Source organism: Mustela lutreola, chromosome 4, assembly GCF_030435805.1.
Source record: "Mustela lutreola isolate mMusLut2 chromosome 4, mMusLut2.pri, whole genome shotgun sequence".
Taxonomy (NCBI): Eukaryota; Metazoa; Chordata; class Mammalia; order Carnivora; family Mustelidae; genus Mustela; species Mustela lutreola.
Window position 1 is genome coordinate 111,503,472 of NC_081293.1, and position 25,071 is coordinate 111,528,542.

Here is a 25,071-nt window from a genome sequence, read left to right on the forward strand (position 1 = left end):
AGCCTGATGCAGGGATCAATCCCAGGACCCTGAGATCATGACCTGAGCTGAAGGCAGAGGCTTTAACCCACTGAGCCACCCAGGCACCCCATGAAAATGCTTTTGAAAGTACTTTCTGAGATAGTTTACTTTTAAAATCTGAAAATGGGGCTGTTCCCTGTGCTGGTAGGTAGATTCGTGACTGGTATCATTTTCCTCAGGCTGAGCGGGACCCTTTCCAGAAATCGCACAGATTACCAGGCCTGTCATTTCCTCTCACCTACACGCTGAGGTAAACATTGCTTCTGCTGTCTGGAGTCTTGTCTCTTTACAGGGGCTCAAAGAAAACCCTTCTGGGCATAAACGAAAAGAGGGGTTTTTTGTTTGTTTGTTTAAAATGTGAGCTTTTATCTACACCCTTCTGATCCGTATCTGCTCATTCTAAAACCATCTCTCTCTACCTCATCACTGTCCCCTACCCCGGAAAGAAGGCCGCCTACCTGCTTAAAGATACCTCTCACTTTAGCAAATTTATGGGTAAGGAGCTCTGTACCTTCTATGAATTAGTAACTACAGTAACACATTTGTAAACATTTATTTATAGTTGCATACAGCATATATACATGTATATATATAGCATATAGCATATACATTTATATACTTCCCCCAAACACCTTCAAATAGAGTTCAAACCCACTGTCCTGTGGGTTTGGCAAGGCCAGCATTGTCACCCCACAAGGAATATATGAAAGGCACACGACCAACAAATCCAAAGGCTTGTATGACCTCACCCTGTTAAATATGCTGGTTTGAGGCAGTGGATTCCCAGCCCAAAATTTTTTCCACTGCTTTGAAAATAATGGCTGGGGGTGGGGAGATTAGATGCAATTAATAGGTTTTAGTTGTGGCGGTGACTTGTATCTTTTCCCAGTATCGTGCATCTAAGAGTTGTATTTCTGTGAGATTTGCTTTGATTTTTCTGAAATGGGAACACTTCATCATCTAAATGACATTTGTTAAGTGTCCTTTTGCATCATTAACTCTCTTATATCTTTAAAAGATTTATTTATTTATTTTAGAGAAAGAGTGAGAGCACGGGGGGGGGGCAGGGAGAGGGGTTGGGGGGAGGGAGAGAGAATCCTCAAGCAGACTCCCTGCTGAGAGGGAGCCGGATGCAGGGCTCGATTTCACCACCCTGAGATCATGACCTGAGCTGAAATCAGGAGTTGGACACTTAACTGACTGAGCCACCCAGGCACCCCCTTTTAACTCTTTTTTTTTTTTTTTTTTTTTTTTTTTGACAGAGAGAAATCACAAGTAGATGGAGAGGCAGGCAGAGGGGGGGGGCAGGCTCCCTGCTGAGCAGAGAGCCAGATGCGGGACTCAATCCCAGGACCCTGAGATCATGACCTGAGCTGAAGGCAAAGGCTTAACCCACTGAGCCACCCAGGCGCCCCCCCTTTTAACTCTTAATGAGATTTCAGTATATTAAGGAATTTGTTCTAGAAGATTCTAGGAAGATCTGGATGTCAGAAAAAAAATACGGTGAGTGATATCCTACACACTTTGGAAGTATACCACTGGAATAAGATTGGTACAATGTCCAGACTTCCATCTAGTTTCTCTGAAGTCCCTGGCCCTAGCCCAGGGGAGGTTCATAGGTTTTGCGTTAAGATGAAGGTATTTGTTTTATGTTCATATGTATGTATGTACATGGGCTCCATGCCCAGTGTGGAGCCCCATACAGAGCTTGAACTCACAACACTGAGATCAAGACCTGAGCTGAGATCCAAGAGTCAGATCCCTAAGCGATGGAGCCACCCCATCATCCCATTGGGCACCCCAAGATGAAGGTCTTCACTGAAACTTAATTGGGTTCCTCATGAGGCCTTAGCCAAGTTCCTTAACCTCCATTTCAGTTTCCTCCCCTGAAAAATGCAGAGTGTTGTGAGCACTAAGAACAATGTAAGTCAAAGTGCCTGAATAGAGCAGGTGCTTAGTGGGTAACCGCTATTATTTTTGTGTTCTGGGAAATTAAGGTACTGAGGGAAAATACATTAAATTGCATGTTTTTTTCTGAAATACGTAGTTCTAACATCAAAGTGTGTGTTTCTCGAACACAATGTCATAGGTAGAAGTTGTACAACACTCTTCCCCTCCAATCCTTGTAAGGATGTTGGAATCCCTTGATAGGACCTCTCTTTATTTTTCTGCACTATCTTTTATTATTCTGCTAAATTGTATCATATGTTGCCTTGCTAAACACATTAATACTATTATACTTAGTATCGTACTTTGGGGATAAAAATGGAGGATATAAATGCTCTTGTTGCTCATGAATTATCACATTGCCTGTGATTTGCTGCCAAATGATTTTAAACTCTTGGTTTCGGCTCAGGTTGTGATCTCATGATCATGAGATCGAGTCCCCGGTCAGGCTCCATGCTCAGCAGGGAGTCTGCTTCAGATTTTCCCTCTCCCTCTGCCCCTCCCCTGCTCTCTCTCTCACAAATAAGTCAATAAACTTTAAAGAAGAAAAACAAAGTAAAATAACAAAATAAAATAACAAGCTTGAAAACTGTAGACCCTACTTGTCTTATTTTACCAAAAAATATACTTTAAGATATTCAGCATGTTAGAGTTCCATTCGGTTGCAGTAATTAGTGACCGTGCAAATGAAACCACGTAGCCTTGAAGAAATGCAGCATGGGCCTTCCTGGTGTTCCCATCTCAGATCCTGACCAGGGAATCTACTCCCTTCACGCAGAGACTATTCATTCAAGACATGTAGCAGGAGTTTAGGCCAGCTTACAGGGCAGGAATTGGGGCAGGCGGGGAAGGAAGAGTTTCTAGAGACTACATTGATTTTTGTTGTTCCAGGCCCGGAGGTTTTTTCCTCTGTACCTGAGGAAAGATGTTTTGTTTCGTTTCTTGTTTTGTTTTTTTTTTTTTTTTGTCCTTCCTTTGTACTTAATTTTTTTTAAGATTTTATTTACTTATATGAGAGCAAGAGAGAGAGCTCAGGCCAGGCGAGGAAGGGCAGAGGGAGAAGCAGACTCCCTGATGAGCAGAGAGCCTCTCTTTTTTAAATTAATATATAATGTATTATTTTTGTTTCAGGGGTACATGTCTGTGATTCATCAGTCTTCACAATTCACAGCACTCACCACAGCAGCACATACCCTCCTCAGTGTTCGTCACCCAGCCGCCCCATCCGTCCCACCCCCCTCCCCTCCAGCAACCCTCAGTTTGTTTCCTGAGATTGACAGTCTCTTACAGTTTGTCTCCCTCTCTGGTTTCATCTTGTTTCATTTTTCTCTCCCTTCCCCTATAATCCTCTATCTAGTTTCTCAAATTCCTCATATCAGTGAGATCATATGACAATTGTCTTTCTCTGACTTATTTAGCTTATCATAATACTCTCTGGTTCTATTCATGTCTTTGCAAATGGCAAGATTTTGTTTTTTGATGGCTGCATAATATTCCATTGGGAAAAATATATATATATATACCACATCTTCCTTATCCATTCATCTGCTTTTTAATCAGATACACATTCTCTATCACATAGAATTTGTATGTGGTTACACAGAAGCATGCAGTGATGAACAAAAGTATATCAAAGTATTCAGCATGTGTGGTTTCTTGTTTCTGCCTTTAGGTTTTTCCATTTCAAAATACCACGCATTTCCAAAGACAATCATTAGAGGGCTGAGTTCTTTAGGCAAGCACCTAGTCTTTGCCTCACCAATGTGTGCCTCCCGAAGTATAGGGTCAGATGATTGTGGTGAGTTCTATTTTGGGATAATCTTTCAAAGATCATCAGAATGCAGAGGCCCCTCTCACCTCAGGGCACACATTCATGGGACACATTGTCCCCGGGCTTCAGAGTAAGAACATGAGCTGCCTTGGCTCCGAGTTTCAGTGCCAAGGACAAGCAATGCCCAGGAGCCATTGTTTGGTCTAGGGCATGACAGGAAAGAAGGGAAGGAAAAGAAAAATGAGAAAAGAGACCAAGGTGGTTTTTTTTTTCATTGATTGACATTTTAAAAATATTTAGTTCCACTATAGTTAACATACAGTATTATATTAGTTTCAGATGTACGATATAGTGAGTCACAGTTCCATGTATTACCCAGTGCTCATTAAGATAAATTTAATAATTCAGTTAAATTAATTCTAAGTTTAATTAATCCCCTTCACCTATTTCACCAATTGTCCCACACAACTCCCCTCTGGTAACCATGTGTTTGTCATCTATAGTTAAGAGTTAGTTTCTTGTTTTTTCCCTTTGCTTTCTTGTTTCATTTCTTAAATTCTACATGTGAGTGAAATCATATGATATTTGTCTTTCTCTCACTTATTTTGCTTAGTATTATACTCTCTAGCTCCAACTTGTTGCAAGTGGCAAGAGTTCATTCTTTTTCATGGTTGAATAATATTCCAACACACACACACACACACACACACACACACACACACATCTATCTCTCATCTTCCTTATCCATTCTTCAATCAGTGGACACTGGGGCTGATTTCATATCTTAGGTATTGTAAATAAGGCTGCTATAAACATAAGTGTACATGTGTCCCTTTGAATTAGTGTTTTTGTATACTTTGGGTAAATACCCAATAATGGGATTACTGGATAGTTCTATTTTTATTTTTTTAAAAGATTTTATTTATTTATTTGACAGACAGAAATCACAAGTAGGCAGAGAGGCAGGCAGAGAGAGAGAGGAGGAAGCAGCTCCCCTCTGAGTAAAGAGCCTGACGTGGGGCTCGATTCCAGGACCCTGGGATCATGACCTGAGCCAAAGACAGAGGCTTTAACCCACTGAGCCACCCAGGTGCTCCTGGATAGTTCTATTTTTAACTTCTTGAGGGACCTCCATACTGTTTTCCATAATGGTTGCACCAGTTTGCATTCCTGCCAACAGTGCAAGAGTGTTCCCCTTTCTCCACATCCTCACCAACACCTGATGTTTCTTGTATTCTTGATTTTAGCCATTCTGACAGGTGTGAGGTGATATCTCATCATTGTTTTGATTTGCATTTCCCTGATGGTTAAGTGGTAAAGAACATCTTTTTATGTGTCTGTTGTCCATCTGGATATCTTCTTTGGAGAAATGTCTGTTCATGTCTTCTGCCTGTTTTTGTTTGTTTGTTTGTTTGTTTGTTGTTGTTTTAAAGATTTTGTTTATTTATTTGACAGACAGACATTACATGTAGGCAGAGAGGCAAGCAGAGAGAGGAGGAAGCAGGCTCCCTACTGAGCAGAGAGCCTGATGTGGGGCCGAGTCCAGGACCCTGAGGTCATGACCTGAGCCGAAGGCAGAGGCTTAACCCACTGAGCCACCCAGGTGCCCCTTCTGCCTGTTTTTTAATTGGATTTTTTGGTTTTGGGTGTTGAGTCATGTAAGTTCTTTACATATTTGGGGTATAAATTCTTTAGCAGACATGTCATTTGCAAATATTTTCTCTCATTCCATAGGTTACTTTTTCATTTTGTTGATTGTTTACTTCACTGTATAGAAGCCTTTTATTTTGTTTTAGTCCCAAGAGTTTATTTTTGCTTTTGTTTTCCTTGCCTCAGGAGACATATCTAGAAAGACGTTGCTACGACCAATGTCAGAGAAATCACAGCCTGTGCTCTCTTTGTGGTATTTTTATGGTTTCAGGTCCTTAATCCATGTTGAGTTTATTTTTGTATGAAATAAAGTGGTCCAGTTTCATTTTTTTACATGTAGCTGTCCAGTTTTCCCAACACAGTTGTGAAGAGACCTTTTTCCATTGCATATTCTTTCATCCTTTGTCAAAGATTAATTGGCCATATCATTGTGGGTTTATTTCTGGGTTTTCTATTCTGCTATGTTGATCTATGTGTCTACTTTTGTGCCAGTACCATACTGTTTTGATTACTACAGCTTACAATATAACTTACTGCGGTTATAATATAACTCAAAGTCTAAAACTGTGATATCTGCTGTTTCGTTTTTCTTTTTCAAGATCGTCTTGGCAATTCAGGATCTTTTGTGGTTCCATACAAGTTTGTTCTAGGATTGTTTGTTCTAGTTCTATGAAAAATGCTGGTCATATTTTGACAGAGATTACATTAAATGTGTAGACTGCTTCGGGTAATATAGACATTTTAACAATATTTGTTTTTCCAATACATGAGCGTGGAATGCCTTTCCATTTCTTTGTGTCCTCTTCAAATTCTTTCATCAATGTTTTATATCTTTCATGGTATAGATCTCTCACCATGTTGGTCAAGTTTATTCCTAGGTATTTTATTGTTTTGGGTGCAATAGTAAATGGGATTGGTTTTTTAAATTTCTCTTTCTGCTGCTTCAATATTAGTGTATAGAAATGCAATAGATGTCTATATATTGATTTCGTATCCTGCAACCTTACTGAATTCACTTATCAGTTCTGGTAGGTTTTGGGTGGGGTCCTGAGGGTTTCTATATATAGTATCGTGTCATCTGCAAATAGTGAAAATTTTACTTCTTCCTTACTGCTTTGGAGAAGAGACCGAGATTTCAAATAAAAATATTTATTGGAAAGATAAGTCTGGTCAAACCTTATTAAACCTAATTTTAAAAATCCCCCATAATTCTGACACCTTAACATAACTTAGCATAGTGCATATGATCTTTCTCTTGCATGCTTTTTAGAGTTGCTGTAATAGTGCACATATCATTTTGTGCTGCACTATTTTCATTTAGAGTACTGCTTATAAATATGTTCCTCATTCCTCGGTCTCATATTTTAAACTCTAACATGATAGTTTCGTGTTGTGTTATACCCATAAGGTATAATATAAAGGTCCTCTAATTTTAGCAAGTAGAATGAAGCAGAGAGTGAAGGGATTTGATTTTAACCACCTCTTCCTATCTTTAAGAAATTCTTAGTAAATGAAAACAGCTCAAATAAAACAACAAAAAACAACAACAAGAAACCAACAGTCCCAGACAAGGAACCAACTGAATAATCAAAACATTGAGGGGCACAAACACATTTATCATTAAGTGCAGGTTTTGGCTGAAAACCCAGCAAGTTTTTCAAGCTAGGGAAGAACAGTAGGAAAGCACTTTCTGGACCTATATCAAATTAGTCAATTCAAGGGGTGCCTAGGTGGCTCAGATGGTTGAATGTCTGCCTTCGGCTCAGGTCGTGATCTCAGGGTCTTGGGATTAAGCCCCGCAGTGAGCCCCACATAGGGCTCTCTGCTCAGCATGATGCCTGCTCCCCCCCCCCCGCCTGTCTCTGCCTATTTGTGGTTTCTCTCTGTCAAGTCAATAAATAAAATCTTTTAAAAAATTAGTCAAATCAAGAAAATTTTATTGTACCAATAATTCTGCCTCTCTTCTCCTCTCCCCAACCATGAAAAAAAAAAAAAAAATAAGATTAGATCCACTTAAGCATGAACGATTACTAAACCAAAATCACTTAAATCCAGAAGTAATCTTATTATTCTAACAATATGGTTTAAAAAAAAATTAGCCATTTTTTCTTTGTTTAAAGATTTTATTTATTTATTTGAGAGAGAGAGAGAGGGAGAGATCACAAGTAGGCAGAGCAGCAGGCAGAGAGGGGGAAGGAGGCTCCCTGCTGAGCAGAACCTTCCCCCCACTCCCCCCAATACGGGGCTCCATCCCACGACCCTGAGATCATGACCTGAGCTGAAGACAGAGGCTTAACCCACCGAGCCACCCAGGCGCCCCTGACAATATGTTTTAATACACCACTATATCCAATACAGTAGAAAACGATTCTTTTAGGCTTTTCCCCAGTGAATAGGGGAGTGGTGTTTGGGGAAAGAATATAATTGCAGGTACGCACATACATGTAAATAAGATATGTTCTGTCTTCCTATCTTGACAAAGATGCTGTCATAAAGATCTTGACATCCACATTTGAATTTAGAGTCCTTGTAATTCTGTGTCAGAATGTGGTGGCGAGAACGGCCCCAGACCCCACCCATCTCTAGCTTAGTCATAAACCTTCAAGGGCCTCAAGCAGACTTAGGTGAACATCCAATCCTTGTGGCCATGTTCTGTCCACACCACGGCATCAGCCACTTATCAGACTTGCAGGGTTCTTTTTTTCGTTTTTGTTACTGTTTTCCAGCTTTATGAAGATATTTTTGGCATATAACATCATGTCTATTTAAGGTGTACAATGAGATGTTTTGCTACATGCCATCTGTTGTGACGTGATCACCGTCCATATCCATCACTCCATACGGTTACTTTTTTTTCATTGAGATGTAGTTGACATGTAACATACTAGTTTAGCTGTATGATATAATGATTCAATATTTGCATATTGTGAAATGGTCACCACAGTAAGTCTAGTTAACATCCATCAAGACACATAGTTACAATTTGTTTTTTCCTTGTGATGACAACTTTTGAGATGTATACTCTTCAGCCATGCAATTTTGCCCAACAGCAGAGCAGTCCTCCGTTAGGAGCATGAAGAGGAGATCCTCGCAGGCCCTGATGAGATTCAGGGATCCTGGATCCCCAGATGCGGTCCGGGGAAGGACGGGATGACCTGGGTACGGCTCGGCCAGAGCAAGGCCTTCTAAAGCAGAAGGCCCAGAGCAGGATGCTATCGAATGAGCTTACGTCCTGTGGATATCTGGTGTTTAAAAACATTAGAAGACCTTAAAGTAAAATTTAAATCAAGGCCTAAAAGAAAATATAAGTGGACACACAATGTGTCTATTACCTTACACCTTTTTTTCTTCCTGAAAAATTTCAACTGAAACACCAAATAAGAAAGCCTTTGGACCAACCATTCATTTAGACCCCAGAGGATCATTTCTGAAGACTTTTCATTTCTCTGCTGTGAATTTATCTTGATTGTACATGTCCCCTCTTACCTCTTGAGCCAGCAATGAAGGGCACATACCTAGAGTGTTTCTCAGTATCTCCGTTTTCCAGAGCAACAGTTTGCTGTCCCTAATGACCCCATGTACAATGGCTGTTGCACATTGACCTTGGCTGGTAGTCTGACATCCATTCCCCAGAACCTGTGTACATTCTTATAGATAGAAACTGACAGATGGAGAAGTTGGCTCCAAGGAACACACTTATTATGACTAAAAATGTTCCTCCTTTTTCCAAGTTGGTTCCCTAACCACGGGGGTGGGTTGAGCCAAGCAGAAGGTCCTAGTGACTCACAAGCTTCCAGAGAAGAAATCCACATATGGCAGCCACGAAGGTCACATTTTCCTCCAACTGCTGGAGCATTACATTCTTTAGATAGGTATGGGGGACTGTGTTGCTAAGCACCAGGCAAAGGCTGGGTGGCACATCTCTTTCACACATGCCCAAGTGGTACTAGGCACTCACACAGAATTCTGTGGTGATGTGGCAGATGGTGAGGGATGGCATGACAGCCATTGGTATCTTGCACCTGTGGAGACCATCTACTGCTCACTGGGTCAGCGATGCATGAAACTGCACAATGTCTTCTTCATTGTGTTTCATCCATAACCGCACATTCTATTATTATCCACGGTGGGTAAGAGTCACCTGCTACGAGGCTGCAAGAGGTGTGGCCCAGCAGAGGCTGTGGCTGGCATCCAGGAGGAAGAAGGCGCAGCTCTAGGTGGGCACAGTGGATGGCAGACCCTGGGCTTGGGGTCTAAGGAGCTAAGTGAGGCTCTGGGGTGTGGGACCATCAGGGTTAACCTTGGACAAGTCATCCTGCCATCTCATGTGTCTTCCACAGCCTCTTCTTTACCCAGACCACATCTGCAACTTATGCCAAGTACCATTTGTTCGTTGGGCCCTCTCCCGTCCAGAAAATAGTCATGATTTATGTGGTCAGAGGTGAATTCAGAGTTCTGAAATGCACTTGATAACAACTGTATCAGTGATGAATCCATAGCTTATTAACTAGAAACATTTATCATCTCCCAGGGGTGGATGAGTTGGGTCCTCTGGCTCAGGACATCTCACTAGGCCTGGACTGGAGTTACCCCACAGCTCGATGGGGGGCACCTGGCTTCCACGTGCACTCACACTGGTGTGGCACAGCTCAGCTTGTCATAAGCTGTTGGCCAGAAGCCTCCCTCGGTTCCCTGTCTGTGGCCTCTCTCAGGGAAGCTCACAACACAGAAGCCGGCTCCAGTTTCTCTCCCAGAGAGCAAGATCACAGGAGAGAAGGAGCCTCGGTGTTTTTGTGACCTAATATCAGGAGTGACATCCTGCTGCTTTTGCCATATTATGTTCATTAGAGGTGAGTCTCTAGTTGTCAACTGCACTCAAGGGAGGGGACAACACAAGACTTCCATACAAGGAAGAGAGGATCCCCAGGCGCCATCTTAGAAGCCGCCCACCCTTGCAACTGTGCTTTCTGACCATATTGGATTATAGTACACTTTCAAATAGAAGGGCTTTATAAATTGCCCAATTTACTATATCCCGGTTAGAACCCCAATGTGTGTTGCACAGCCACAGAATATGAAGACAAAGATGACACTGGTGCCAGACACTCTTGTAGCCAACAACCTGGTTATCCTACCGCTAGTGTTCCATGCTTTCTTCCCTAGAGTGCGGCCAGCTGTCCTCTTGAGTTCTGCTCCAGGAGTCAGAGAAGTGGTCTTGGTTGTCCCTAGACTCATAAAATGACATGGGTAAAAATGAGCACTCATTCTCTCTCAGCCTGACTCCTTCACTGCTCAGTGTGAAAACAAACCGGGGGGAAAATCCCTCCCAGATGCACAAAATTCTGTCCTGGCAGAGCTGGCCCCTGTTGGGTTCGAGGGAGCAGAGTTTGAGGGTTAGGGCAGGCCCATGGCGCAGCCTCCCCGGGCAGGCCTGAAGCCTGGAAGGAAAATTAGGATGGCAAATAAAAGGAGAGAAAGAAAAAGGGCAAGAGGAAAAGAGTGGGAGAATTCTGAGGAAGAGAAGCAGGACTGCGGAGGGTGAAAAGGAGAAAGGCCAGATGCATGTTCACTGCTGGTACCACTGGGGGGCTCTGTGACTTTCTGATGTCCCTGCTTCCGTGCAGTGAAATTCGGAAGCATCCATCAACACAAACTTTTCGTGTGTTGTCCCTGAGAGGCCGCAGACAGCAGGGGCTAAGACCGGGACTCCGGGTCCAGGGTGCCCCGGCTCACGTCCCACCTCTGCCCCTAGCCATGTGCCCTCTGCAGGTTACTGACCCCCTGCTTCATCTTCTAAAATCTCACTGCATGGGATGGCCATGGGATTAAGTGAGTTAATACATGTAAAGTGCTTACAATAGTTTCAGGCAAATGGAAAATTCTATTACTTTCCAGCGGTGACGCAAAAGAGACATATTTTCAGCCCTTGCCCAGTTGGAGATTGGAGTGAAGTGGGGGACAGAGGGCAGCGTAAGGCTTAGGGGGGGACTCGGGGATGGCAGTTAAGGTAAGGAGGTGCGTTGTGCATATCCCTGGTAACATGAGGCCAAATCAGAATGCCTCATGCATCGCCAGGCAAACCGAATGGGTAGTCCTTTTGCCCACTCAGGCATCCTTCTAATCCTTTTTCACATCAGTCCTCTTTCCCCTCCTGCTTTCTTCGTTTCAGCTCCTCGTGCCGCAGCTGTTCCCTTCTCCCTGTCGCTCATCCTCCCAGGGGACTAATCCCCAGCAATGGAGGGCGGCAAGGCAGCTGAAGTAATATGCTGGAAATTAAAGCTATATGCTAGTTTTGGGGGCGTCTGGGTGGTTCAGCCCATTAAGCACCCGAGTCTTGATTTCAGCTCAGGCTGTGATATCAGGGTTGTAAGATCGAGCCCCGTGTCCGGCTCCAAGCTGGGTGTGGAGTCTGCTTAAGATTCTTTCTCTTCCTCTCCCTCTACCCCTCACCCACCTCATGCTCCCCCCGCCCCCGCCGCCAAAAAACCCAACTATATACTAATTTTACATTATTACTAGCCATATGTCATACCAAAATTGTATATTTTAATTTTTGGTGTTGTTTCTCTGTTCCCATTTCCCTCAGAACTGTTTTCGTCTTCTTTTTTTTTTTTTTTTATTAATAGCGTGTACTCATTTGATAGACATCTGATCCAACAATTGCTTTTCAAACTAGAATCTGTTGAGTACCTGCTATGTTCCAGACTCTGCAGTGTTTTAAACTGACCCTTATAATTCTGGGTCTTCAGTATTGTCCCTCTCTCCATAGAGATAAGGGAAAGTGGACCTGGAGAAGTTGTCCCTTGCCTGAGTCTCCTCCCTGTACATATTCCTTCTAGGATCCTGAGTACCTCTGTGTTCCGCCCCCCACCCCCAACCCCGGAAGGTACCAGGACTGACCCAGACCTCACCAGGGCTGCTCAGTGTCTATGTCACCCTGGTGCACAGGGCTGAGGCCAGAAGGAAAAGAATGGTTCCACGCAGAAGTCGGGGGTGCTGTTAAAGGGTAGTTCCTTATGAGACTGTAACACAGGGGGACCCAGGTAGTCCTGCTTTTGTGCTCATGGGACAAATTGTTACACAAAACTAGGGCAAGACCCAAAGAGAGATGAGTGACATTTTCCCACGTCACACTGCCCTGGAAAGGAATGTCAGCAGGAAATCAGTTTCACGGTGGCTGGGGTGAAGGGGACCCATTGGGACATGAGGGCACAAGGCAGAGGTAGATGCCAGAAACCCCAGGACTCTCAGCAATTACTGGGGTCAGGAGGGGGTTAGGGATCTTGAAGTCCTTTGCACAGGTGAGAATGATGAGGCAGTGAGAGTTGAATTATGAGGATTATCTGTGGTTCCATTTGTACTGGTAGGGAATAAGGTCACACAATTGTAAATTACAAACCATCCTCTTGGAAGTGAAATTTTGTGTAGTCACACATGCAGACATAACAATGTGACAGGTACTTTTTTTTTTTAAGATTTTATTAATTAATTAATTTGAGAGAAAGAGAGAATGAGGGAGAGAGAGAACATGAGAAGGGAGAGGACCAGAGGCAGAAGCATATTCCCTCCTGAGCCAGGAGCTCGACGCAGGACTGGATCCCAGGACTTCAGGATCATGACCTGAGCCAAGGCCAGTTGCTTAACCAACTGAGCCACTCAGGTGCCCTATAACAGGTACTTTTACAGTAAAACACATGGGGACTCGGGAAAGACTTCACAGAAGTAACAACTGAGCAAGTCTCCTAGGGATGAATGAGAGTTTGCCAGGTGAAGAAAAGATGGAGGAGTATTCTAGATAGGAGGAATCTTACGTGCAGGGCCTTAGAGTTTTGGCAATTCTTCTCATTAGATGATGGAGATGTAAGTTAGGTCAGATCATGAAGGAGCACGCCAGGAGATCTGGAATTTAATTTATAGGCAACAGAGAGCCAGGCCAAACTTTGACATAAGGGTATCATAAAATCAGAAGGAAATTTGGAGAATTCATTGAGAGGTGAGAAGTACTCAGATGGTGGGATAAAGACCAGGCTCTGAAGAGGGGGTGGGGCTGAGCAAAGACCCAGTGGCCAGAAGTGAGAATACTGTTTCAGGAACCGTGCTTTCAAGGATAAGAGGTCCTGTGGGGCTGAGCACATCTGGCAGCAGGAGGAGGAGAGGGTGGCAGAAGGGGAAAGAAAAGAAGGCTGCTCACCAGGGTGTGTGGTGCAGTGGGTTCAAGTGTCAAGTTCGAACTGAAGTTAGAGCCTTAAAGCCCCAGCAGAGGAGTGGGCAGGGACTGGAAGGATGCCCTGGTGCCTTTTAGTTCCAGAATCTGAGTCGGGGAGGCTGGAGCCTGGGGGTGGGGAGCAGGGAGGAGGGGCTCCACCCATGTTTTCTTTCTCTCTCTCTTTCTTTTTTAAAAGATTTTTATTTATTTATTTGACAGAAAGAGACACAGAGGTAGAGGGAATGTGAGCAGGAGGAGTGGGAGAAGGAGAAGCAGGCCTGTGGTGGGGAGAGAGACCTGGGGCTGGATCCCAGGATCCTGGGATCATGACCTGAGCTGAAGACAGATGCTTAAGGACTGAGCTACCCATGCGCCCCACCAGCAGTGTTTTCTTGAATGGAACTAGAGAATGGAAGGAAACTCTGTTCTCCAGCAGTAATAGGTCAGGCAAGTTTGTGATACCTGGCATTTGAGAGGAAGCTCTCAGAGCTCAGGCCGCAGACTGGGGATTACTGAGGACCCTGAGCACCAAACTTAGGATCTTGTCACCACCTAGGACACAGTGTAGAGGGGCCTCCGGACACTGGACTATGAACCCGCAGTGTGTTTGCTAAAATACAACACATTTAGAAAACCTTAATTCTCTTTTTACCTTACAAATACCCCTCCAAAATGCTCCCAAATCTGGAAATAAGCAAATCTGAAGTTCTCTGGGACCAGAAGACCCAATTTCTACCACGAATAGACAGCATCTACCTTACGACGAAGGTAACAGCTGCAAAGTAAATAAATACAGATAAAAAAATAAAAATAAAAATGACCCTTCCCCCCAAGCCCACCAATCTCACCCATCTAACTGGTGAGTTTCAAAGAAATTAAATGCTTTAAAAGAAGAAAGTAGAAAGGCCACAGACCTCGGACAGAAACCTAAGCCCTTGAGAGTCGCTTTTAAAAACCTGCTGTTTTCTGGAACGTCTTTTGTAGCCAAATCCCTGCCACCCTTGTCCCCGGAACGCTCCCGCCCTCCGCGCCCGCGACCCCGACAACCGCCGCGGAACACTCTCTCAGGGTGACGTGGGTCGGCGGCGGCGCGGAATCCCAGGTGAGGGGGCCACCCAGTCCCCGAGGCGCCGGCGGCCGGAGCCCATTCGCCGCCGCCGCCGCCGCCGCAGGGGCGGGAGTGGCTGGGCCAGTCGGAGAAGGGCGGGGGACGCCGGGGAGGAGTGCGGGGCGGGGGTAGGACGCGAAAGCTAGCTGCGAGGAGGAAGAGCTCCGCGCGGGGCGGGGGCGCAGGGGCGGGAGCGGCGGGGGCGCGCGCCGACGCGGGGCCAGCCCTGCTTCGCCCGGGTCGCGGACGGACGCGCGCCGCAGTCGGAGCCCCAGACGCGCGGCGCAGGGGACAGTGCGGGGCGGCGGGAGGCTACAGCTCTGTCGGGAACGGACGACGTCCGCGCTCCAGGGTTCCGGGGGCTCAGCAGCGGTGGGCGCGGCGGAAGAACGTGAGTAGCTCAGTGCGCGTCCGGCGGTGACACTCAGTCCTGCTCTGGGGCGACGGCTAGAGCGGAGGAGGGTGCGGGGGTCTGCTGTGTTGTCACTCGGACGTGGGTCCGGGGATCCGCAGAGCGCCCTCCCGGATGGCAGCCCCGCGCCACTCTCTCTGAAGCAGGGCGAACCTGGTCGCCAACTCCCTTCCTCCCCTCAGGCCTGGGACGCGCCCGCGGGCGCCAAGCTGGAGGAGGGGACCGGCGCCCGGGCGGGGGCACACTGAAACGCGGCAGCACTGGCCGGCGCGGGCGGGCCCTTCACCTCCTCCGGTCTATGGCCAACTTCTGCATCCGCGCCCGCGTTTTCCGGGAAGCCCTGCCTGGGGTCCCTGGGTGGTCTGGGCCACCCTGGGCCTGGCTGCTGGGGCCCGCGGGTTGCCGGGCAGGCACACGGAGGGCGCGAGGTGCCACGCCACGGTGCGGGCAGGATGAGGAGCGCAGGTGCCGGGCCGGCGCGCACCGGCGAGTGCGCGTCCGGGTCCCCGCGGACACATCTGGGCGTGGGCTTTGTTCGGATGTGCTCACACCTGCGCCGATCGCGGGTACTCCGGGCCGAGGCGACCTCCACTCTCGTCGCCCCGGGGGAGAACTCGGGTAATCAGGGGGAACGGGAGAGACGGCGAAGGCAGCAAGGAGGGGGCTTTCCGGGGGTTTTGTTGGCCCTACAGGTGCGGATCCCCGGGGTCCCGGCGCCCCGCCCAGCCTCCGGAGGCTGGGACTTGCTGGGGCTGGCCCACTGGGGTTTGGGGCTGACCCAGAAGAGCCCCTTCCCTGTCCAGACTCCCAGGAGTGGGCTCTGGCAGCATCTTGGCCTGGGGATGCTGTGCTGAGCGGGGAGTGATGCCGGCTTTGGAGCATCCATCTCGCCGCGAGCGCCATCTGCGCCGTGCGCCGCCCCCGAATCCCTCCTGGCCGCGCGGGTGGGCGCCGCCGAGTGTTGGTCCTCGGCCGCTCGCCGGCTTGGCCATTCCCGACCCCCAACTCCCCGCGCGCAGAAGGGACCCGGGGTGCCGCGGTCGTGTGGAGCCAGGGGCTCGTCATCACTCCGGAGCGGTGTACCCGGGGCAGCAAGCTCGACTGGAGGGTTCCTCGGGGCCGGGGGACTGGTGATTAGGCCGCTTCCCTTTGCTCCCGCTCGCCTCCCCTCTCTCCGGCTCCCGATCCTCGGTCGCATCCTCTGTCCCCTGCGCAGCTGCGGGCGCGCGGAGGGAGGGCGCTAAGCGGTGGAGTCTCTTTCACTCCCCTCTCTTCTGCTTTCCGCGTCGCTGTTTGTCCTAAGAGGAAAGCGTTCTTTTCCTTCTCGGTCCCGCATGGTTAACGCGCAGAGGTGCGGGTCTGAGGGGCTGGGCCCTTCCTCGCCCCAGGCTCTGGCGGGGAAGAGAGATGGAGGCGAGCGTCATGGGGCGAGAGGCTTGCGTTCTGCACCAGGAGCTCCCCCTGGGGCTGTCAGGAACGCTGTAGCTACGGAATACAGACCTACGGAGACTGGACTGTTTGGTTGCGACCGCTTAAGGCTAACCATGCCCTTGTTATTAAAATATTGTAATAATAGCTCAAGAGTAAAGGAGAGCTTCCGGAGGTGCTGAAATGGATTTAGAACCCTGGGTACTTTCCACGTTAATGGTAATGATAGTCAACATTTTTGAGTGCTTCAGGTGTACCAGGCAGTGTGCACAGCACACGTATCATCTTATTTAATTTCCACAGCATATTACCCTATTCTTAAAATTAGGAGGTGAGGTCTTGAGAGGTCAGGTAACTTTCCTGAGGCCACATAGCTAGGAAGTGGGGGAACAAGGGTTAGTTTTTGCCCCTACACTTTGCCATCAATGACTGTGAAAATTGGGCCTTTTGGAGGCTTATCACATTAGTTTAGGGCAAGCCTAAAACCACCAAGTGATCAGGGACATTATAAGCCCATTCACTTCCGACCCCAGCAGACTTTACAATAGCTGGCGGTATTGTAACTCAGCAAATTGTATTGTGGAATAGTCTTTTATTGCCCTGGTCATCCTCAAATTCCTTCACATGTTCTTTTATTCCTGTTAGCTTGTAAGTGTTAGTCCAGCCAGATGCAGTCATTGGACTGTTTTTAGTGACCAGACTCCCCTGTGGTTACAGAGCCTAAGAGGTTCCTGGTACATCACAATTCTTGAGAAAACTTTCTTTCTTTCTTTTCTTTTTTTTTTTTTTTAAGGAAAGGCCAGCATTTCCATTTGGCAAGTGATTCTCATTGTCAGCACCCAGTCCCAAATCTCCTTTGTAGACTATTTTAAGTGCAGAAGATTTAGTCCTCAAATTGGATATTGAATTTGAATAGGACCCTACTATAAAATCTTAGGAAAGCATTCCCTATCCTGACTATATGACCGTGAGGTGCATTTACAAAGATTCTCCATACTAACTAATAAAACACGAGTTTGAACTAAAATAAAACCTATTCCTAGGATGGCTTTTAGAATGATTATAATTGACCAAATGCCAAAGTGAATTCACTGTGCCTTCTTAATCCTTCTGACTCATGGTCTTCCTTCAACCTGCTTTATACTTCATTACGGGAAAGTTGCAAAACATTTCACATCATCCAGGAATTTGAGAGCTGTAAGAGAACACTGTGTCTAAATGTTTCAGTTTCAAATTGAGTACAGTGGGGCTCGGAGAGATCACCCAGCCACCTAATGCAGGGTACTGAGGCAGGCCAGTATCCCGACGTGACATCTTTTTGTTATTGCAGCAGTGACAGTAAATGAAAAGCAAGTCATCTTTAGCAGTGGCACTTCCTGTGAGGCTGATGTGACAGTGCTAAGGATAGCCAGGTATAAGTGCTTCAGAATCATGAGAGGGGACTGAGAATGTGTATGCCTGGGCTACAGAAAACTTGAGAATCATTTTGGGGTGCCCGAGCACCTGGGTAGCTTTGTCAGGTGAACATCAGATTCTTGGTTTCTGCTCAGGTCATGATCTAGGGTCCTGAGATCAGGCTCTGTGGCTCAGGGTGGAGTTGGCTTGAGATGCTCTCCCACCTGCCCCTCCCCAGCTTGCTCTCTCTCCCTCTCTCTCTCCAAAAAGAATCGTTTCAAATAATGTTCTCATGTAGGTGGAGTTTTCCTTGTGTATTTAGAATTCCTTTGTGTAAATAGAATATGCAGATATCATATTGTATATATACAAAGGAGTTATTTAATGGAACCCCGCAGGAAGCTTTTCTAGTAAAGAGATTCATTCATTCATAAATATGTGCTCTGTGCGTGGCCTGCTGTCCTAGGTACCAGGAACTAGGAACCAGAGTTCCAGCCTTCAGGAAGAGTAATTCTAACTTTCTCATCTAGGGCTGCATACTTCTGCACACAGACTCTTTTTTCCCATATCATAAATGTACAGCTTGATGAACTTGTTCAAACCCAACACACCCATGTCACTGGTGCTCCAGTGAAGGAACAGAACATTATGAATGGCCGAGAAAGCCCCCTTGTGGCTCCTACCAGTCATAACCCTCTCTCTTGAGGGTCCGCCCTGAGACACCCATGCTTTATTTCCTGAGATTCTTGCCGGGAAATCAGAAGGATTTTGTTTTAGTCAGCTTGGGCTTCCATAACAAAATTCCGTAGACTGGGTAGCTTAATAAAGAGAAACGTGCTTTCTTCAAGTTCTGGAGTCTCTAGTTCTGAGATCAGGATGTCAGCGGGGTCAGGTCCGGTGAGGGCTGTCTTCCTGGCTTCCACATGCCCGTCTTGTCTCTGTGCACTCATACATGCTTTCCCCGCTGGGTATGGACAGAGATCCTCTCTCTTCCTCTTCTTATAAGGCCACCGATCCCATTAGATTAGGACCCCACCCTTATTACCTCATTGAACCTTAATTACCACCTCCCTAAAGCCTCATCTCCAAATATAGTGCTATTAGGAGGTAGGTCTTGACGTATGAATTTCAGGCTCACAGTTCAATCCATACCAGTCCTGACTTGCTGCCCCTTTTGGCAGCCTTCAGAGTCTCTCCCCCATTTCCAAAGAATGGTTTCTGTCTGAGAAGTATGATAACTGAAAACAACTTTAACTGGAATATAGAGCCCCCATAGAATTCTTCTCTAGGAAGGTTTATGTGTTCTCATCCAAAGACTGCTTTAGGTCAGCTTTCAGCTGCTGAGGTGATTGGTGAAGAGGAAGTGATTTGAAAATGATTAAAAATCACTAAATGCATTTAGATGTATTTTTCCCTTGTATGTTTCATGCTGTCCCACGTGAAGGAGCCTGGTACCTTTCTGTGCGGTGAGGACAGAGGACAGCTAGGGATGCTAGGGCCAAGAATCCAGTGGCTTATGGTTATTTAACCCTTCATCCACCCAGGGAAATTAGAGACCACTTGAGCTTTAAAGAGTCTTTCTTGTCATCAGGGCTGATGTTTCTATGTCTAGGAAAATGTGCCAAAATGAACTGCTGAATATTTATTTTTCCCCTCAAAATGGGAAGGATGGGGCCCTATGAGGAAAGTCTTGGAATGGTTCTGCCTCCAGTTGTAGCAACTATACATTGTTCAATATCATTGATATTGAATGGGGAAGCAAATGTTTTTGCTTGGGGAAGCAAATGTCATAGCTATAGAAATGTGAGTTTTGGGGGGCGCCTGGGTGGCTCAGTCAGTTAAGCATCTGACTTTGGTTCAAGTTAAGATCTCAGGGTCCCAAGATCAAGCCCCGCGTTGGACTCCCTGCTTTGTAGGGAGCCTGCTTCTCCCTCTCCCTCTGCTCCTCCCCACCTCCTGCTTGTACTCTGTGTCTCTCTCTCCAAATAAATAAATAAATAAATCTTTTTTAAAAAGCAAATGTGATGTTTTTGCTAAGTTACATTTTTATTGTGATAATATACATATCATAAAATGTATTGTTCTAACCATTTTTACCTATGTAGTTTAGTGGCATTAAATACTTCTAAATGTACTATAACCAGTCACCACTGTCCATCTCCAGAACTTTCGTCATCTTCCCAAACTGAAACTCTATACCCATTAAGCAATAATTCCCTAATCCTTCTCCTCCCAACCCCTGGCAACGATCATTCTCTTTTCTTCTCTATGAAGCTGACCACACGAAGTGCCTCATATGAGTGGAATCACACAGTATCTGTCCTTTTTGTGACTGGGTTATTTCACTTAGCATAATGTTTTCAAGGCTTATCCATGTATCAGAATTGCCTTCCTTTTTAAAGCTGAATAATATTCTATTTATGTAATACCACTTTTTTTTTTTTTTTTAATTCATTCATCTGTTGGGCTGTTTCCAGTTTCTGGTTACTGTGAATAATGCTGTTATGAACATGGGCCTACAAATACCTTTTCAAGGGGCGCCTGGGTGGCTCACTGGGTTAAGCCGCTGCCTTCGGCTCAGGTCATGATCTCAGAGTCCTGGGATCAAGTCCCACATCAGGCTCTCTGCTCAGCAGGGAGCCTGCTTCCCTTTCTCTCTCTCTGCCAGCCTCTCTACCTACCTGTGATCTCTCTCTGTCAAATAAATAAATAAAATCTTTAAAATTAAAAAAAAAGAAAACCTTTTCAAGTCATTGCTTTCAACTCTTTAGGGTATATACCCAGAAGTGGGATTTCTGGGTCGTAAGTTAATTGTCATAATATTTTTTAAAAGATTTCATTTATTTATTTGACAGGCAGAGATCACAAGTAGGCAGAGAGGCAAGCAGAGACATAGAGGAGAAAGCAGGCTCCCCGCCAAGCAGAGAACCCGATGAGGGGCTCGACCCCAGGACCCTGGGATCATGACCTGAGCTGAAGGCAGAGGCTTCAACCCACTGAGCCACCCAGGTGCCCTGATTGTCATAATTTTCTGAGACACCCCCATTCTGTTTTCCATAGCAGATGTACCATTTTACGTTCCCGAGTGCCCAGAGTTGCAATTTCTCCACATCTTCACCAACACTGATTTTCTTGACAATAGCCATCCTAATGGGTGTAAAGAGTGATAGCCGTTACCCTTTAAATTTCTAAATTAATATACTATGTATTATGAACAAGTAATTCACAAAATTTTCCAACTTATTTGTTTTATTTCTATTGTCAGGAGATACATGGTTTTTAACAGGGAATCATTGACCCCATACTTTGTGCAAAGCATGATATAATTGCTACCGAGTCCAGGAGAAGCCAGCCCTGGTGACAGACATTCCTGTTAGTTTTTTTCAATGTCAAAATAGAGTATCTATGTCTATAGTGTGGTTGGGTGAAGTGATGTTGCTCTGAGGATAGATTAAATCTTTGTATGATTTTATTTTACTGAAAAAAATAATCTTAGCCTTGGAACCCAGCTCAGGAGCAGACTTGCCTCAGATCTGGAAAGAGCTAGGAGTATCCTATTTAGGGATGTGCTGGAGTTACAATCTATGTCTGTACTGGGCATTTCTCCCCACCATTGAATCTTCAAAGATGACAGTACAAACCCTCACTACCCAATTATAATTGCTTAGCTGAGCTAATAAAAAAGATGTGGTGTCAATTTAATTGACCTATTTTACTGGCTTGCAGGATTAGAATTTCAAATTACAAAAAGGTAGTTTTTAGAAGTCTGGGGGAGGGTTTCCCTCATGTGACTAAAAAAACTAGTGACTGTAAGAAATGACAGTGGTAAAGGGGACGAGTCTGCAAATACCAGTGCTCAATCTCGGCATGTACTGTCCAAATGGCTTATAAGGTTTAAAAGCAGGAATGACAAGTAAATCTTGTGCTGTGTGGTCTTTGATTTGCTTGCCTATTGCTGCATATTAAAGCACTGTTTAACTCACACCAGAATGAAAATAGTAGTTGTTATCAGACTGAAAGGATCCTTTCTAAAATTCTTTTTTTTATTGACCTGTAATCGGCATATGGTCTATTATTAGTTTCATGAGTACAACATAGTGCTTTGGCATTTGTAGACATCTGAAAATCTTACTAAATGGTTCTAGGGCTGGAAAGGATAATCTAAATATATATTCATATGTATATTTTAATTTTATGATATGCATGGTCTAATGGTTCAAAACCCACTGTAGCCAGAAAAACATATTCCCAAGGCAATCTGAGGGAATCCTGTAGGAGGTCTTCCACTGTGTAATATGCAATGAATTCAATTTATCTTTCTCAAGTGGGCTGAGAGCATTCAAAAAATTTGGTATATGTATTCAGTATGTAGTGATCTTTTCTCCAAATTTCAACTTTAAAGCAATTTCATGCCACTTTCTGATGACCTTGACATTTGAGTGGCATGATTTACAGCACACATTTTTGACCAACACTCCAAACTCACGTGAAACCATTAGCAGATTCTCTCCAAGGGAAGGGGAAAGGAAAAAGTCCTAGTTGCCAGTTCGTCATGCCTTAAGGTAAAAAATGGGTGGTGGAAAGAGTTTCATCCCAGAGTTTTTGTGGCCTCAGAGGAAGGATGGCTTGTAAGCGAGTGCTGCTGCCTTCCAAAGCCTGTGCGGCCTTTCAGTCCCTCACCTCAATAGAGAGCTAAAAGGACAAAAGTGAACAAAGGAGGCCTGTTTTGCCTGCCCCACTTGCTGGGCTGTTGTCTTGGCCCTTTTCAGTGAAGGGAGGGGGAGCTGGGTCAAAGTTGAAGAACAGTGAAAAGGAATTCAAGCTTCATGTCGAAATTTGAATTATAGCTTTAGTTTGAGTGCCGAGTAGATGAGTTTGAATTGAAATTTTTGAAGCTGTGGAAGCTTCAGTGACAGATGGTGTTGGAACAACGTACATAGGGCTGGATGGCGCATCCAAAAAGTGGAGTGCCTGAGCGGGGCGCTCGGTAAACATCTAGTTAACGGACAAAAGTTTGAAGACTGTAGGAAGTGCAGTTGGATGCTGTACGCTGCATTGAGACACTGGACTGTCTGAATTCAGGGGAGGCCCCTGCGTCTGGCATACACTCAGATGCACTTGTCCCCTCTAATTGCATTGCAAATACTCTCCTCACCGTTGTGCTGCGGTCCCCACTGGTATCTACTGGAATAAATACAGAAATGCCCAGGCAAAATCTCATTACAGTGTTTTGATATCGACTACAGATTGTTTGGATATCGGACAGGGTAAGTCTGTCCTAAGTATTGACTAGCCGGGGTTTTCCCCCACCCCCGTATGAGTCGATTCCTGAAACATGATTGCGGCGTTTGCTTCTAGTGAGGAGTCCGTCACTGTTATATTTGCCACTGAAGTTTTTAATGGGGCACATATTCCCCCCATTCAGTTTCGTAGGCAGCATCCGATTTAAAACATTTCAGGAAGAGGAGTTGGCTATGTGTAGAACCAGAATAATAAAATAGCTACTGGGAGGTCACGGTTACTGAGATGTAAGTGAAATACAAAATACTTTGGGGTAATTTGAAACGCTTCCTGGTGTTCCATGAAGCCATAATTAGTAAAATTTTGCTTTGGCATGTTTGACTGTTTAAATAACTTGAAGACATGGCTTTTTGTTCTGATGTTGGTAGCATGATGGCCAAAAGCCATTTTTTATAGACATGTAATGCCTTCAAATATTTCTGCTTTTAGAGAAATGACATTGACATGGCAACAATAAAATAAATAGTAGCTACTCGGAGATAATTAATATAACATAAACAAAAGCAAATTTACTTCAGAATTGTGTGTCTTAATTTATGTCACATGTTGTCTTTGACATAAATTATGATACATAACTTCATATGTCGCACAGATTTTTAAGGTAACTTGCCTTTTAATAGTTGGAATAGGGTTTTTCAAACTCCATGGCCATATGTTTCTAGTAACAGTTACCTCGATGCCAAATTAGAGTGAAAGGTAAAATATATCAAGGGTTGATTGCTGTCCTAGGACCGTGAGGGGACCCATTAAGCAGCAGGGAGCGAGTGAGGTCACGCAGATTCATTTGTTGGAACCAGGGTTGAAAGAGCAGAGATCAGGAAGGCGAGGGATTCAGACGGCAAGGAGGCTCAGGTGGGTAATGAGAATTGTGACATCCTGGAGAAGTGTTCTGTGGCACAAGGGGCAAGAGCGATTGTAAATAATGAGGTGAGAGTAAGGAACACCCCCGTACAAGTAATAACTTAAAATCTGAAAGAAAGAGAAAGGGACGAGGAGAAAAATGTTTGTGGTAACTTCTTGGCCAATGGAGAGTAGTCTCCATGTCATAGCCTCCAATACGAAATACTTTAAAGAGATTTTTCTCATGGTACTTCAGGTCATTGGAGTCACTTGATATCATGAAATAGAAATAACTTATAAATTGCTCTGCAAAGAATGAAATATGATAATACACATACACTGAAAACAAATGCAATGCACCAAGAAGAACTTCCTAAGAGTTAAAGCTAATAGTATTCTGGCATCTCAGTAAAATTCTTAGATCATCTTATCGCTCTGGCAAATTTGTCCCTTTAGATACAGATGGCGCCAACATGAGAAGACAAGGTATATAAAAATGGGAACTTGCCAGACACATTTGGGATGATCAAGCATGTTAAACAGGATTCTTCCCTTCGCGCAAGGTCTCTGTAATGATTGCGCTCCTACAAGGTAGCAGAGTTCGATTCGGGAACAGCTTTTCAGGGATATCAGCGTAGACAGATTGTTCTGTTGAAAGAGCATTGTGTCATTGACACCAAGTGAAACCCAATCAAATAAAGCTAAATAAAAATCCTAAAGAGGTGGACAGGTGGTAAATGAGGAGGAGTATTTCAATTGTATGAAAATACTTGCTATTTGCTCCAGGTAACAACGAGGGGCAGAGTTTCTCATGATAAGGAAAGCAGATAATGAAATAGTCATCCAGGTAGGAATGGCATTTTTGGCCTTGCTCACAATAGAATCCTGCCAGCTTTCCCCAGGCTTCTAACCGTGGAAATCCGTACTCATTCTCTTCCATTAGAAGCCTGAGCTGCACTTCTGCTTGTGTGTGGTATGTATGTGAGCCCATA

The 25,071-nt window shown here is 45.1% G+C and overlaps 1 protein-coding gene across 20 annotated transcripts in view; it reads left to right on the plus strand.

The window, feature by feature from the left end:
- The first annotated feature begins 14,898 nt into the window (after window positions 1-14,898).
- Window positions 14,899-25,071, plus strand: part of NRCAM (neuronal cell adhesion molecule) — a 267,419-nt gene continuing 257,246 nt past the window's right edge. For 12 of the 20 annotated variants that reach the window (XM_059170778.1, XM_059170774.1, XM_059170779.1 and 9 more), the window contains exon 1: window positions 14,900-15,094. The gene's annotated coding sequence lies outside the window, so the exon portion shown is untranslated. Of the gene's footprint in view, window positions 15,095-25,071 lie in introns of all 20 variants that reach the window. The other 8 variants (XM_059170771.1, XM_059170769.1, XM_059170785.1 and 5 more) reach the window with 1 other exon arrangement.